The following is a 15,558-nucleotide window of genomic DNA, read 5'->3' on the forward strand; positions in this document are numbered from 1 at the left end:
CGGGCACTGTAGGAAAGTACCATCTTCCTTGGCATGTTACCCCCATTTTTACCTGTATGTCAGTATGTTTTTGCCTGTCTCACTGGGATCCTGCTGGTCAGGACCCCAGTGCTCATAGTTTATGGCCTAATGTATGTGTCTGTATAGTGCTTGACTGTGTCACTGAGGCTCTGTCAATCAGAACTCAGTGCTTATGCTCTCTCTGCTTTTAAATTTGTCACTGTAGGCTAGTGACTTCATTTACCAATTTCAATTGGCACACTGGACCTCCCCTTATAAGTTCCTAGTATATGGTACCTTGGTACCAGGGGCATTGGAGTTCCAGGAAATTCATATGGGCTGCAGCATTTCTTTTGTTACCCATAGGGAGCTCAGACAAACCCTTGCACAGGCCTGCCATTGCAGCCTACATGAAATAACGCACATGTTGTTTCACAGCCATTTTCACTGCACTTAAATAACTTACAAGTCACCTATATGTCTAACCTTCACATTCTGACTGTAAGGTGCAAAGTTACTAAGTGTGAGGGCACCCTTGCACTAGCAAAGGTGCCCCCACATAGTTCAGGGCCATTTCCCGGGACTTTGTGAGTGCGGGGACGCCATTACATCTTGCACCACATATAGGTCAATACCTGTTTGTATCTTCACAATGGTAACTCCGAATATGGACACGTAACATGTCTAAGATCAGGGAATTATCCCCCCAATCTAAATCTGCTATTGGGGATCCAATTCCATGCATCCTGGGGGGCTCCACCATAGACACCCAATAATGCCAAACCAGCTCTCTGAGGCTTGCACTGCAGCTACAGCTGCGGTCACCTCACAGACAGGGTACTGCCCGCCTGGGGTCTGAGCTGCCCAGGCAGAACAAAGCATTTCCTCTGGGAGCAGGGTGTTACACCCTCTCCCTTTGGAAATAGGTGTTACAGGCTGGGGAGGGGTAGCCTCCCCCAGACTCTGGAAATGCTTTGAAGGGCACTGATGGTGCCCTCCTTGCATAAGCCAGTCTACACTGGTTGAGGAACCCCTTGTCCCCTGCTCAGGTGCAAAACTGGACAAAGGAAAGGGGAGTGACCACTCCCTTGTCCATCACCACCCTAGGGGTGGTGCCCAGAGCTCCTCCAGTGTGTCCCAGACTTCAGCCATCTTGCTTTGAAAGGTGTGGGGGTACTCTGGAGGGCTCTGAGTGGCTAGTGCTAGCAGGTGACGTCAGAGACCCCGTCTGATAGGTCCATACCTGATAAGGTAGCCAATCCCCCTCTCAGGGCTATTTAGGGTCTCTCCTGTGGGTTCTCTTCAGATTCTGCTTGCAAGTTTCATTCAGGAATCCTCTGCAACTACTACTTCATTCTCTGTCCTTGGATCAACCACAGCCTGCTCCAGGAACTACTGTAACAGCAACAAAGTATCCACAAGGGATAACTTTCTTCTGCAACTTCAGCAAGCAACTGCAATAGTTTCCACAGTGTGCATGCTCTAGGGACTCCCTGTCTTCACCCTTCACCTGAAGGAACTAAGAAATCTCACCTGGGGTGACGGAGTCACTCCCCTGCTCACGCAGGCACCTTCTAAGATGATAACCAGTACCCTTGGACTCCACTCACAGTGACGAGCGTGCTCCTAAGGACACAGAGTGGACCCCATCGACATAGACTGTCCTGAGGGCCTGCTGACGCAATTTGGAGGAGGTAAGACCTTGCCTTCCCTGAGAGCGATGGTACCCCTGTTAACTGTGTCTTCTTCAACTCCTATGGCCTCTGTGCACTATTTGCAAAATTCCTTCATGGACAGCCTGGCCCAGGTACCCAGCACTCCATCCTGCGACGCTCAACTCACTGAGTTGTTCTCCGGCAGCGTAGGACCTTACTTTGTTGTGCAGCACCAACCGTGTTTTGCACCTCCTTTGTCTCCATGTCCTGGGACTCCTGCGGGTGCTCGCTGGCATCCTGAGAGCTCTCTAAAGTGCTGAAAGTCCCTTCTTCTTCCTCACACAGAGTTGAGGCCCCCAGGTCCCTCCTAGGTCCAGCCAGCGCCATTTTGACACAAAACGCATATTTGTTGTAACCAAGGCTTGTTGGTGACTTCCAACACAAAATCACATCTGCATCCATCTTCACATTGTGGGACATCTTTTGCATCATGCAGGAACCCACTGGCATCTTCCTAGGGTGCATTCCTGCAGTCTTCGACTAACCAGGGACTCTTCTTTTGCACCTTCTTCTGGGTTGGCAGGAGCTCCTGTTCTTCCTGGAACTTCTTTCGAATTCTGGACTTGGCCCCCTTCTTTTGCAGGTCTTCAGGTCAAGGAATCCAGCAGTTGTTGTTTGCAGACTTGGTTGGTTACTGCAATAATCTATATTAAGAGGTGTAGTGTGTCCTAAGGAAACTTGCAGTACTTTTCTCCTGCTTTTCTGGGCTCCGAGGTGGGGTAATTTACTTACCTTTACTGTATTCTTACTCTCCCAGTGATTCTACACACACTACACTTGTCTAGGGGGGAATTTGTGATTTGCATTCCACTTTCTTAGTATATGGTTTGTGTTGCCCCAGACCTATTTTCTACGAATTGCAATCTACAGATTATCCTTAGACTATTTACTTGTCTAATTTTAGTGTCTAGTGTATATATTGTGTATAATACTTACCTCCAGAAGGAGTATTGTCTCTAAGATATTTTTGGTACTGTGTCACCCAAATAAATATTTTTATTTTTGGTAACACTGAGTATTGTCTTTACTTGTGTATAAGTACTGTGTAGCTATAAGTGGTATTGCATGAGCTTTGCATGTCTCCTAGCTCAGCCTAAGCTGCTCTGCTATTGCTACCTCTATAAGCCTAAGCTGCTTCAACACTACTACTTCACTAATAAGGGATAACTGGACCTGGTATAAGGTGTAAGTACCCAAAGTACCCACTACAAACCAGGCCAGCCTCCTACAGGGACTATTAGGGGAGTAGGGGGAGAATTCAAATTGAGCTTCTTGGAGGAAACTCTTTCATGGGGGAATTGAAACTAACCTGCAGTGACTCCGCCACATGTGTAACATGCAATCGATCTGCTTCAAAATTTGAAAGCTCCCAAACTGAGCATACACCAATGGTAGACTGTAGAATGACACCATATATTCTGAAGACATTTTCATTGGCTAAATATTGACAGCAAAAGAGGAAATATATAAATGATAAATGGAGTATGGTTGCCGTTTCTCTACTGACTCAAGCTAGGTCGTTGAAGTATTCCCCTTGTTTAAAAAAAATGTAATTACTTCCAACAGAACAAGTTTTGAAACAGTAATTATGAATTATACTCCATTTTGGACTTGAAAAAGACTGCAAAATGGCTGACAGATTCTCCAAATGGGAACAAGCCCCTATACATGCATTTGATGATTAAGGTGCAACAGGTATGGACCAGCATACTATGCAGAAAGATCAGGTTCTAGCACCCAGGAAATTAACTAAAGATCTTGAACATGCTTGCTTCGTGGAAGTTAATAAACGGTGAGAGATGGCCACATTGAAGAAATACATTAAATATGCAAGTATCCCTAGGAGGCTAAGGATCTTGGCTTTGCTCACTATGAATGAAATGGATCAATACCTTTTGAATCAATGGCAAACAGACATGGTTGAGTGTTCAATTAAACTTATGAACACATTGATCATACATGTGGAATGTAATTTACAGCTTCCTTCAGAAAGATTCAAAGAGATAGAAAAATCCTTGGAACCCATGAAACCGAAGGAAGACGTGATAAATGCTCTAACTGAGATAGAAAAAAAAAGAGTGGGGAGATGAAAAAATTGGCACGAACAAAAAAAGCAAAGAAATTTAATTAAGATAAGGTGGAGTATGCAATGGGTAGGATATACATGTTTGCAAGAAGATTCCATTCTTCATATACTACACAAACGATGGATAGAGTACTCGAAAAAGTTCGGGAATGAGGGCTCAACCCTGGGAGTACCCAAATTGAATTTCTCAGGGGGATGCATCTTTACCAAATGCAGACAAGAAGAAGAGGCAGGGAACAAGTGAACAAGATGGCTGCAAATGCAACTAAGCTAGGAGGTCCAGGAAGAAGGGGGAGAGGCAAGAAAGGAGGAGGCAAAACGGATTAGGAATAATGGACAAAACCTTAGTCAATGGCCTCTCTTCGAAGAACAGTGAGAAAAAGCACACTGATCTGCTTAATAAGGGCTTAACATTTTACCCCATGATTACGATTGATCTACCAACTGCAAGGATAGATCTTTCTAAGTTTTCAAGGAAGCTTAAGAAGTATTTCGTAATGAAAGATAGAAAACAGAAAACAGCAGACCAAAATAGTATTCCTACAATCACTGCAGTTGATATAACTCATGTTAAGGCATTATCATCTTTGAAAGTAGAATTGGGAGGTTTGGATTCCCCATAAATGGAAGAAATGATAAACTCTGGATATTGTGAGATTATGGGGATTCCTACAGACATCACCATTTGTATTAAATGTAAGTCAAAGTTGAAAAACTTTCCCCAATTACCAGCTGGTAGTAAAACTGATATCTTCCAAGATGTGACTATTGAAGGATTGAATAGAATATCATGTACAGACCAAAAATTGAAGCATGGCCATCATCAAACCACCATGACAAGGGATGACTGGGTGGCTCTGAATGACCTTCAAGATGACAATTTAATTTTAAAACTGTCAGGCAAAGGAGGAAACAATGTGGCCATGGACTGAATAAAGGACATTAAAGAAGTAAAAAAAAAATGAGTGATAGAGAGAATTATGAAAGACTAAGCTATGATCCAACTAAAAAACACAAAAAGGTATACCGTCAGAAACTTAGTAATTGTCATGGGAGAGGTTTGTTAGATAATCACGAATATACCCACCTCCAAATGGTTACCCCATTATACCCACCATCTATTTCTTGCCCGAAGTGCATAAAGGCATCCTGAAGCCTCTGGGTGACCAATAGTACATTCAATTGGTTTCTTTCTGGGAAACTCATTCAGGTTCATAGATATTTCTTGGTTCCCATAAGTACTTACTTACTTTCATTAACCTTGTACTTCAGACACTCATTGCATTTTCTTAGCAGGACCAACTATATTCCATGGAAGGAAGAATACCTCATGGTTAAATTAGATGTGGTAGCTTTACATACATCTATTGAACACAGAGATAGCTTGGAGGTGTGTAAATATTTTTGAGATCCTGATCATTAGTTTTTTGGAACACACAGAAATGTTCATGGAAATGGTACAGTTCTGCTTAGTTCATAATGTATTTTTGTTTGATAACCCCTATTAATTACAAAGGAAAGGAACGGCCATGGGCACATCTTTTGTCCCACCTATGCCAACCTAACGATGGGGTGGTAGGAAACAGAAACGATCTAGGCAGAGCAAAATTTACGAGTGCTGTACCAAGTAATTCTGTGGGTACATATATTGACTATTTATTCCTAATCTGGGAAGGAACAGAGCTATATCTGCTAAATTTCATTAAATCACTGAATAATAATTCCCAGGAGAAAAAGTTTACCCACAACATTAGTGCCACTGAAATAACTTGTGTGGACATAGGAATCTATATACAAGATGGCAAAATGTGCACCAAGATCAATAGGAAGCCTACAAGCAGTAACAGAGTGTTACATCCAAACAGTGGACATCCCCGGGCCCTCAAATGCAATGTGCAATTAGGTGAACTTCTTAAAGCAAGGCGTAACTGTTCAGAAGAAGAAGAGTTTGCTGTACATGCTAATGACATATGCCAAAGATTCCTTTGTAGAGGGCATTCTCAATCTGTATTAGATGATGCTTTACATAGAGCCTGGAGAAGAAAGAGAGAACAGTTATTGATCCCTAAAAAGGTCACCCATAGATCTGGAGAACTGAATGATGATATTAGATATATTATGGACTTCAATGTTTTGAGTCATAAAGTCAAAAAACTCATTGGACAGACATGGAGGCTGCTTAAAATGGATGACACTTTGAATCAACTATTACCAGACCACCCCAGGATCATATATAGACCGCTTCCTTGGGAGACCACTTAACAAGGAGCTTCATGAACAGAAGAATAAATTATGGTTCTAATTGGCTTACCTCAAGAAAGACAGAAGGGCTTCTGACATTGTCTGATATGTAAAGCTTGTTCTCATGGTCAAAAAAGGACATCTTCTAATTTGCACAATGATAAAACTAAGAGGATTAATGAGTGGATAAATTGTGATTCAACGTATGTGGCATATTTATTGGAGTGCATCTTGGGAAGAAATAAAGGGGAATACTGTTAACAAGCTGAAACTACTGATTTTGCTAAATCTTTGATCTGTCTACAATTGGGATTTCTCATATGCCAAACCACAATTCTTGTCAGGGTAAGGCACAAGCAAAAACCCAAATTACACTGTGCTCACTGTCTGGTGGCTGGGTACAGGACAGCCAGACGTAACTTGAGGGCAATGTGTAAAGCATTTTTGTAGCAGTTCAAACAGTAAATCAGTAAAAATGCTGCACAATATGAATCCCACACCAGCTTAGAAAAATAGAACTCAATTTAATAAACAAAACAAGACAAAAAGAGCAAACATAAAATCAGTAGAACTTGAGTTATGAGTTATTAAAGAATACTTCAGTTCTGACCCACGCAGTAGTGGTGATGCGTCAGTTTTGCTCCACACAGTCATGAGTGGTGATGCATAGGTTCTGCTCTCACAGCAGAGAACACATCTATTCCCCTGGAGCAAACAACTTAGGCCCATTTTCATGGATCTAGGACTGGGCTGGCACCACTTCCTAAGGTAGACTCACAGACGGCAGAGTCCAGGTGCAATAGCAGGTTGGTGAGAAGTCTTTTATTTCTCTGAGAGTTCGGATTGGGAGCCCAGCCAAGTAGCCTGTGGAGTCACTGTGGGTTCTTGGTTGGAGAGATGCAGTTCTAGTCCTTCTCACTCCCAGGCAAGAGGGCAGAAGGCAGCAGGTTAACAAGGCACAACAGGAGTCCATCAGAGTAGCAGTTCAGCAGGGTGCCAGTCCTTCAGCAGCACAGCAGTGGTTCTTCCTGGCAGAGCATCCATGGGTCCAGAAGTATAGTAAAGCGGTGGTGTCAGAGGTCCAGGACTTATGCCCTGTTGGGCCTTTGAATTGGAGGAGACTTCAAAGACATACCTTTGAAGTACACAGAGGCCCATATTCATGGGAAAATGACGGAGCGCGATGCTGTGCCAAAATTGACAGCGCCACGCTCCGTCATTTTCACAATGCAGGGATGCGCGGTATTTAATTGAATCCGGCGCACCCCTGTGTTGTCCCCTGCGCTGGCACTAAATTTAGCTGCCAGTGCCAACGCAGGCATCCTTGCACCATCGTGCAAGGATGTCTGCATTGAGGGGTGTGATTGTTTATGTGCGGAAAGGGACACCTAAACAATCACTAATGGCGCTTTGGCACGTCTGTGTGTGCGCTGTAGAATGCAGCACACACAGAAGTGGCAAAGCATCATTTTCAAATGATTGTTTATGTGTAGGAAGGGGCACCTTCCCGCACAAAAACAATCATTTTGGCATTTTGCTCTTTCTATATGGGCTGAGGAATGCAACACACATAGAAAAAGCAAAAGCAAGGAAAAATAACAGTATTCTTCCTCGTTGTGCTTTGCTAACGCCACCCATGGGGGTGGCGTTAGATTTTGGGACTGCCTCAGGTTTACAAAATCTTATAAATCTCTGGCAGCGTCAAAATGCAATGGGTGTTGCTGTGGCACGCCCACAGCAACACCCATTGCACGTCCCTCTGACGCAGATAACTGCATCGGAGTGGCCCATATTTACAAAGAGGTGTAATGCCACAAAAAGTGGTGTTACACCTCATTGTAAATATGGAGCAGAGGTTAGCACAATTGGAGCGTCACGTAAAGTGATGCTCCAGAGGCACTAGAGGCTCATAAATATGCCCCAGACTCCCTGCCCTTCCTGCCACGACTCCAGACTCACTACAGGGGATTATGTAGTCTTTGCGTGTGGACAGGACACAGCATATTCAGTTGGAAGTCAGGCCGAGCCCAGCTCCTCCCTTCCATCCTGCCCATGGTGGCCCGTCAATGACCTTCAGGTCACACCTAAGCTTCCATTGTGTGTGGCAGTCTAGGAGGAATAAACAAAGCTCAGCCGTCATCCCACTCTAGATATGAGAGCAGAGATTGGCAGCAGGCACAAAGGGCCAGATTTAAGGAAAAGTGGTGCAGCACGGTGCTGCACCAAAATTGGAAGCACCACACTGCATCACTTTAGAAACGCAGGAATGTGCCGTATTTAAGTGAATACGGCACACTCCTACGTTTCCACCTGCTCTGCCGCTAATTTTAGCTGCCAACGCAGGCGCAAGGATCTCTGTGTGGAGGGGTGTGATTGTTTATGTGCAGGAAGGTGTTCCTTCCTGCACATAAACAATCACTGATGATGCTTTGGCACTTCTGTGTGTGCTGCACAATGCAGCATACACAGAAGTGCCAAGGTGTCATTTTCAAATGATTGTTTCTGTGCAGAAAGGGACACCTTCCCGCACATAAACAATCATTTCTGGCATTTAGCTCTTTCTAAAAAGCAAAAAACGAGGAAGAATAAAAGTATTCCTCCTCGTTGCACCCTGCTAACGCCAGCCCTGGGGTGGTGTTATATTTTGGCGCTGCCTCAGGTTTACGAAATTTCATAAATCTGAGGCAGTGTCGAAATGCAATGGGTGTTGCTGTGGCATGCCCACAGCAACACCTATTGCACGCCCCTTCCACCCACAGTGCTGCATGGTAAGGGGCTGTATTTTCATGGTGGCGTTAAGCTGTCGTAGTTGGACTCTTGCTCTTGGCAAGACCACTGGTTCAAGGATGACAGTACCTATGTTTGTAGGCGACTGTCCCTATCCTACAACAAGTTGTAACTGTAGTCCCAACCCTTCCGGCTCACTAGCAGTACCTCACCAAGAACCCAAACAGTTAAAGGTGATTTGTGGCAGCCTTTACACATGGACTAAGAAGTATGACATCTCAGGCAGTGTCGTGGTTAAATGGAGATTACGCCTTTCTCACAGATACATCATGCCTCAACCAAACAAAGGCAATAACGAAGATGCAGTAATGTTTCAATAGTTTTTATTTAATACAATCTGCAATCTGCGGTAAATCGCATAGGCTGCAATGATTAGGATAATGAACAGTGCAAGAAATAGAAATGTAAAGATAAGAGTCATGATTATGAAGACCCCCACCATCTTGCAGTGACATAAAAAGACGTAGAGTGTCTAATATGTCCCAGTACCCTATCATAATAGGCCTAACCTTCTAAATAGAGGAGAGCTGGGAATGTTGAACCTAATCTGCCAATGGCATGTCACTGGAAGGAGCCCCCAAACCTTGTTACCTTGGAATGAGGTCTCGAGCTCAGACTCTGGAGAAACACGAAGTCTGGGTCAGCGTCAAGGCAACGTGCATCATCGATAGCAACAATGGTATCTGGTTGGATTCCCTCTGATTATCTGTCTAAAGTGTGATGTATTTAAACAGATCTACTTGAACCCCTGACGTAGGTTGTTCCCAAGCAATAGATAACACGGCATGCTTGGGACGGTAATTAATATAAATAATTCCCTCAAAAGCGTGAAAAGAGAAAGTACCTAATGTGAACACCTACAGTTTGTTTGTCTTTTGTTGCTTGATTTGACACCTTAGCGCGGTAGCACTGACAACATAAACTTAAACAAATGGCCTAACTATAAACACAGCAGCCATCTTAGAAGAAATAATTAAATAAATGGACTAAGACAGACCAAGCTAAGTAGGTTAAAAGTCACTAGGTGACGGGGCAAGAGTCTGTAAGCCAAAGGCTCAGCTAACTCATGTTATCCCAATAAAACAAACTAGGATTCACTACAAAGCCACAAAAAGTGGCTTACTGCCACCTTGTAAATGCGGCGCAGTGCTCATCGCCAGAGGAGCGCCACAAAAAGTGACACTCTTGTGGTGCTAGGGACTTATAAATGGCTAAAGTAAGAAAATAGCTACATCACAAAATAAAATGATGGACAGAGTGTTGAAACTTTTTAAACACTTACCCCCAGTCACAGATCTGGATATAATCCATCATTATTTTTCTCGCCACATCACGTCAGTTTGGAGCCAGCCACATGCAAACCAGTCTTGACCCTGCTCCCCATGGGAGCAGTCCAGCCCAAACTGCCACTCCAGGTCCTCCTGGAATGGAAACAAGCATCCAGTCATTGGTTTCAGGGTATCACCCTTCATCAGCCAGCATAACCTTCGCACATAGGATGGATGGAATGATGAGCAATGTCAAACATTCACCCCAGTACAGAGATCTGGGCCTAAATCCATTGTTTTTTTGCTGCCCATGCCTTTGTAGTTTGGACCCAGCAATATGCAACTCAGTCTTGACCCTGTTCCCCATGGGAACAGTCCAGCCTGAACTGCCAGGCCAGGTCTTCCCTGAACTGGAAACAAGCATCCTGGCACTGGTTTCAGAATATCACCCCTGATCTGTCAGTTTAGTTTGAATCCAGTGGTGCAGCGAGCTAGGGACCCACGTCTGGGCATACCTGTCAGAGTCACTAGATCCTCGGGGTTTGCGCACGTTCCCAACACATCCTCTAATGAACAGCTCCAAGACTCTGATAGACAATTTACAGAGACTGTGAGAGTTCAAGAGGGGAAGAGGGGATTAGGAAGTGTACAGCTGGGAAGGAGACCTTTAATAGGAAAAAAGGTTAGAACACACAATATAACCTGAAGTAAATATTAATAAACATAGTATTTCTGAAAATATGAGCAATCTTAAATTGAAGTTTAAAAATGAACAGATTTTGTGATGATCAGATACCTGTAATGGAATCAAGATTAATTGAAATAAAACGTTTCTTATTCAAGCATGAATTAGAATAGCAAGAATATGCATAATAGGAGCATATAATATTGCATCTAGAACCTCTGATCCTATATATATTTTCCTTGAAATGTTTTCAACACAGATTACACTCTTAAAACACTAGAGGAGAAATATGTTTCAATGGGTTCAATAGTTCAAGAAATATTTCCCATACTTGTCAACTCGAAGTGTACCAAACAATTATCCTGGAATGGTAATATGCAGTTCACAACATAAATAAACTCTAGTAGAAAAATTGCATGTCCTGCTGACTCGAATGCCACCAAGTAAAGTCAAGAAATGGTTGCAAAATAAATAGCGACAGGTTTTGAAATTATCTTAAATTGAATTACACATCGTGCCATTTGGAAACCTTCTTTTAAATGTCAATAAATAGTAGCACACAATGTACCACAAGCTTTTAAAGCTTCATAAACGAACCAAGCCTCTTGCCAATTCGTGATCATTCATGTACATGTCAATAAATTCCAGCGCGCAATGCAACTCTAGTTTTCAAAGCTTTTCAAACGAATCGCGCCTCCTGCTGATTCATAAATATCCACGCGTATGTCAATAAACACGGGCGCGCAATGTAACACAGTTTTTTAAAAGCTTTTCAAACGAATCGCGCATCCTGCCAATTCGTAAACCTCAACGCATGTGTCAATAAATGCTGGCACGCCATGTAACACGAGTTTCAAAACTATAAACAAATCCTGCTTCTTGCCGATTCATAAACATCCATGTACACACTTTAACGAAAATACTCAAGTGCACTTTTTATGACCTTAAAACAATTTGTTAACATAAATAAACAATCAGATCTTAGAATGCGATAATTCTAGAAAAAATAAACGGTGTTGGGAATAAACCCAACTACCGTCTTACCACCCAGGAACAAGATGTACCAATGAAGTTTTCAAAGCAGAGAACTGGGAGATCAAAAAGGCCACCGGAACAGGAGCTCTGGAAATAGCTGCTCTTCTGCACCGGGACCTCTGAATAGTGAGCACTGGGAGTTGGGCTGACTCTCCTTATATAGAGTCTTGGCCCAGCCCAGAGCCACGCCCAGGCATATTGCAGGGAAAGTCTCTGGAAGGCCCTAGAAAGGGACCACACCCTAACCCACTCAGAAAACCTGTAGCAATACCTTGCAAAGAAACAGTATTTGTAAACATATTAAAAATAAATATTTAGGATTGAACTCTGCAATGCAAAAGGGTAAAATACAACATATCAGCACAATGCATGAATCGCGTTGTTTTGAAAATAATGTTTTTTTGCATTTTTTGTCGCCAATAAAGCGTGTACTGCTCTGGTGTTGACAGTACTTCCCTCTCCCAGACGCGCTCTAGGGCCTGGTTTGCTTGGATTAAGACAATGAAAGTGTCTCACAAGTACTGGAGCATGAACATCAGATGCGGAAACCCATGAGTTACTTTCAGGACCATAACCTTTCCATGAGATTAAAATACAATAGATTACGTCCTCTCAGTTTAGAATCCAACACTTTCTTGACTTCATATTCTTCTTCCCCTTGTACTAGAACAGGAGCTGGATGAGGATGGACTTTTTGGACTGCCTTTTTCAAGAGGGAAGTGTGGAACACTGGATGAATCCGTAACGATCTAGGCAATTGTAGTTTATAAGTCACCGGATTGATTTGCTGAAGGACAGTATAAGTAACTATGAATTTGGGGTTAAACATGTGCTTCTTCTTGAAGTCTATGGTGGTCATTACAACCTCGGCGGTCTTTTTACAATACCGCCGAGGGACCGCCATGCGGAAGACCGCCAGTGGTGGCGGTTTGCTGCTCGGCCTATTATGACCGTTGGCAGCTCTCCGTCCTTTTACGGACAGAGAGCCGCCAACAGCCATACTGGCGGGAGGCGGGGAAGTGGAGGTTGCTCCACCTCCACCGCCACGCCAACAGAACACCGCGTCCTGTGATTCACCGTGGCAGTGTTCTGTTGGCGGTGTGGTGTCGGCGGAGCGGCCCCCATGGCTCCCGTCCCCTCCCGGAGGATCGACGAAACAGGTAAGTCAATCGTCCGTTAGGGGAGGGGGAGGTAGGGTGTTGTGTTTTGTGTGGGTGCATGGGGGTGTGCTTCTGTGTATGTAGAGGGGGTGTGTGAGTGCGTGTATGCTTGCGGGGGTGTTGCGTGTTTTGGGAATGAGTGTGTGTATGTCTGTGGGTATGTCTGTATGGATGTGTGCATGTATGTTTGTATGGGGGTGTGCGTGTCTGACTGTGTGTGTGGATGTAGGCATGTATGTCGGTGTGTGTGCGTGTGTGTGTTGGTGGTGCCTGCGTGCGTGTCGTGTGTGTGTGAGTTATGTGATGTTGGGGGTCGGGGTGGGGAGGGGGTCCCTGCCACCTTTGGGGGGTGGCAGGGGTGATGGGGGGTGTAGGGGAGGGAGTCGGGTGGGGGTGGGGGGTGGAGGAGACCCCTATCAGTCCCAGGGAAGGAATTCCCGGGCACTGATAGTGCTTACCGCCGTGGATTTCATGGCGGTTCCAACCGCAGGAAATCCACAGCGGTAAGCCGGGTCAAAATACCGCCGGCGGTATAGTGTCGGCCACCGGGCTGGAGACTCAGGTCTCCAGCCCGGCGGTCGTCTCCGCCCTGGCGGGCAGAACGGAGAACCGGCGGATGACCACGGCAGTAACCGCCATGGTCATAATACAAAAATAAAGACCGCCAGCCTGTTGGCGGTCTTACCACCGCTTCTCCGCCTTCCTCCATGGTCATAATGACCCCCTATATGTTTTGTAGAAAGCCACACTTTGTCACCTGGTTGATATTGCGGTCCCTCACAATGTTTCTTATCATAATGCCTTTTATATTTTTGTTTGGCTTTTTCCAGATACTGTTGAATCAGCTTTTGGGTTTGATGTAAATGCTGAATGGTTTCTGATACAGCTGGAGTAAGAGAACTTTCTTGAGGAATTATGATGGGCAAAGTGTCAGGATGATAACCAAATAAACCAAAAAAGGGTGTAACGCCAATGGAAGTGTGGAATGAGTTATTGTAAGCTAACTCAGCTAACCAGAGCATAGATGTCCAAGAATGAAGTGCCTTTTCAGCATAGGCACGTAGGTATTGTTTTAAAGTCTGATTTAGTCTTTCTGTTTGACCGTCTGTTTGAGGATGGTGACTAGTAGATAGTGTAGATGTCACTTGGAGTGTTTTACACCATGTCTTCCAGAAATTGGAGGAAAATTGTGACTCTCGATCAGAGAGGATAACCTTTGGTAATCCATGATAACAAACCACTCTGTTCAGTAAAATGTTTGCCAATTCACTAGAAGTGGGCAATTTTTTACAGGCAATAAAATGTCCATATTGTGTGAGCCTATCTACTACCACCAGAATTACTGAATGCTGTTGAACCACTGGCAGACCGGTAATAAAGTTTAATGAAATGTGCTCCCATGGACGACTTGGGGTTGGAAGAAGATGTAATAATCCTTTTGGTTTTGAATGACTTGTTTTAATGCAAGCACAAACTTCACAGTTGTTTACCATTGCTTTTACATCTTTTGTTAGGGTAGGCCACCAAAAATAACGTCGGATCAGTTCAAGAGTTTTTGGAATACCTGGGTGACCTGCAGTAGGTATAACATGTAACCAATGAAACACTATCTTGCGAAGTTTGATAGTGGGTATGAATAAACGAGCGTCATGAAAGGGTAAACCTTGTTTGATTGACCTTTTGGGATCAGTTTGGGCCCATTTTTGCCATTTTTCAACAGTGAAGGAATTGCAAATTTCTTCAAAGAAATCTTCAGTTTTTATGATACATAGAACCTTGTCTGAAGCAATGATAGCTCTGGAGGCTTGAAATGTAGGCAATGTGGTAGACTCTTGACGGGACAAGGCGTCAGCCTTGCGATTATCTTTACCAGGCCGGAAGGATACTACAAAATCAAATTCGGCAAAAGAAAACCATCCAGCGTAACTGCCGAGGGGTCAAAGTATGGCGGAACTCATGAATTGAAGATTACGATGATCAGTATATACTGTAACAGTGTATTTGGCACCCAACAAATGATGTCTCCATTCTTTAAAGACGTCACGAATTGCCAGAAGTTCTTTTTCAGCAATGACAGAGTTTTGTTCGGCTTCGTTCAACTTCCGAGACATATAAGCTACAGGATGAAGTTGACCAGTGTCTTTATTTCGTTGTGATAAGACGGCTCCTATTGCTACATCCGATGCATCAGCTTCCACTATGAAAGGTTAATTTGTATCAGGATGAGTTAAAACTGGGGCAGTGGAGAAAGCTTTCTTTAAAGTCGAGAAGGCTTGATCAGCTTCTGGGGACCATACAAACGTTTCTTTATTTCTTAGTAGCTTAGTAATTGGAGCCACTGTCTGGGAGAAATGACTTATGAACCTCTGGTAAAAATGTGCAAATCCCAGGAAGCATTGTACATCACGAACAGTTTTTGGGATGGGTCACTCAGATACAGCTTTTACTTTCTTTTCTGCCATCACCATACCTTGAGGGGTAAGAATAACCCCCAAAAACTCAACTGTGGTAGCATGAAACTCACACTTGGTTAGTTTACAATATAAATGGTGTTTTCGAAGGGCTGCAAGAATTTTCTTGA

The sequence above is a fragment of the Pleurodeles waltl genome, chromosome 8 (assembly GCF_031143425.1).
Source record: "Pleurodeles waltl isolate 20211129_DDA chromosome 8, aPleWal1.hap1.20221129, whole genome shotgun sequence".
Lineage (NCBI taxonomy): Eukaryota > Metazoa > Chordata > Amphibia > Caudata > Salamandridae > Pleurodeles > Pleurodeles waltl.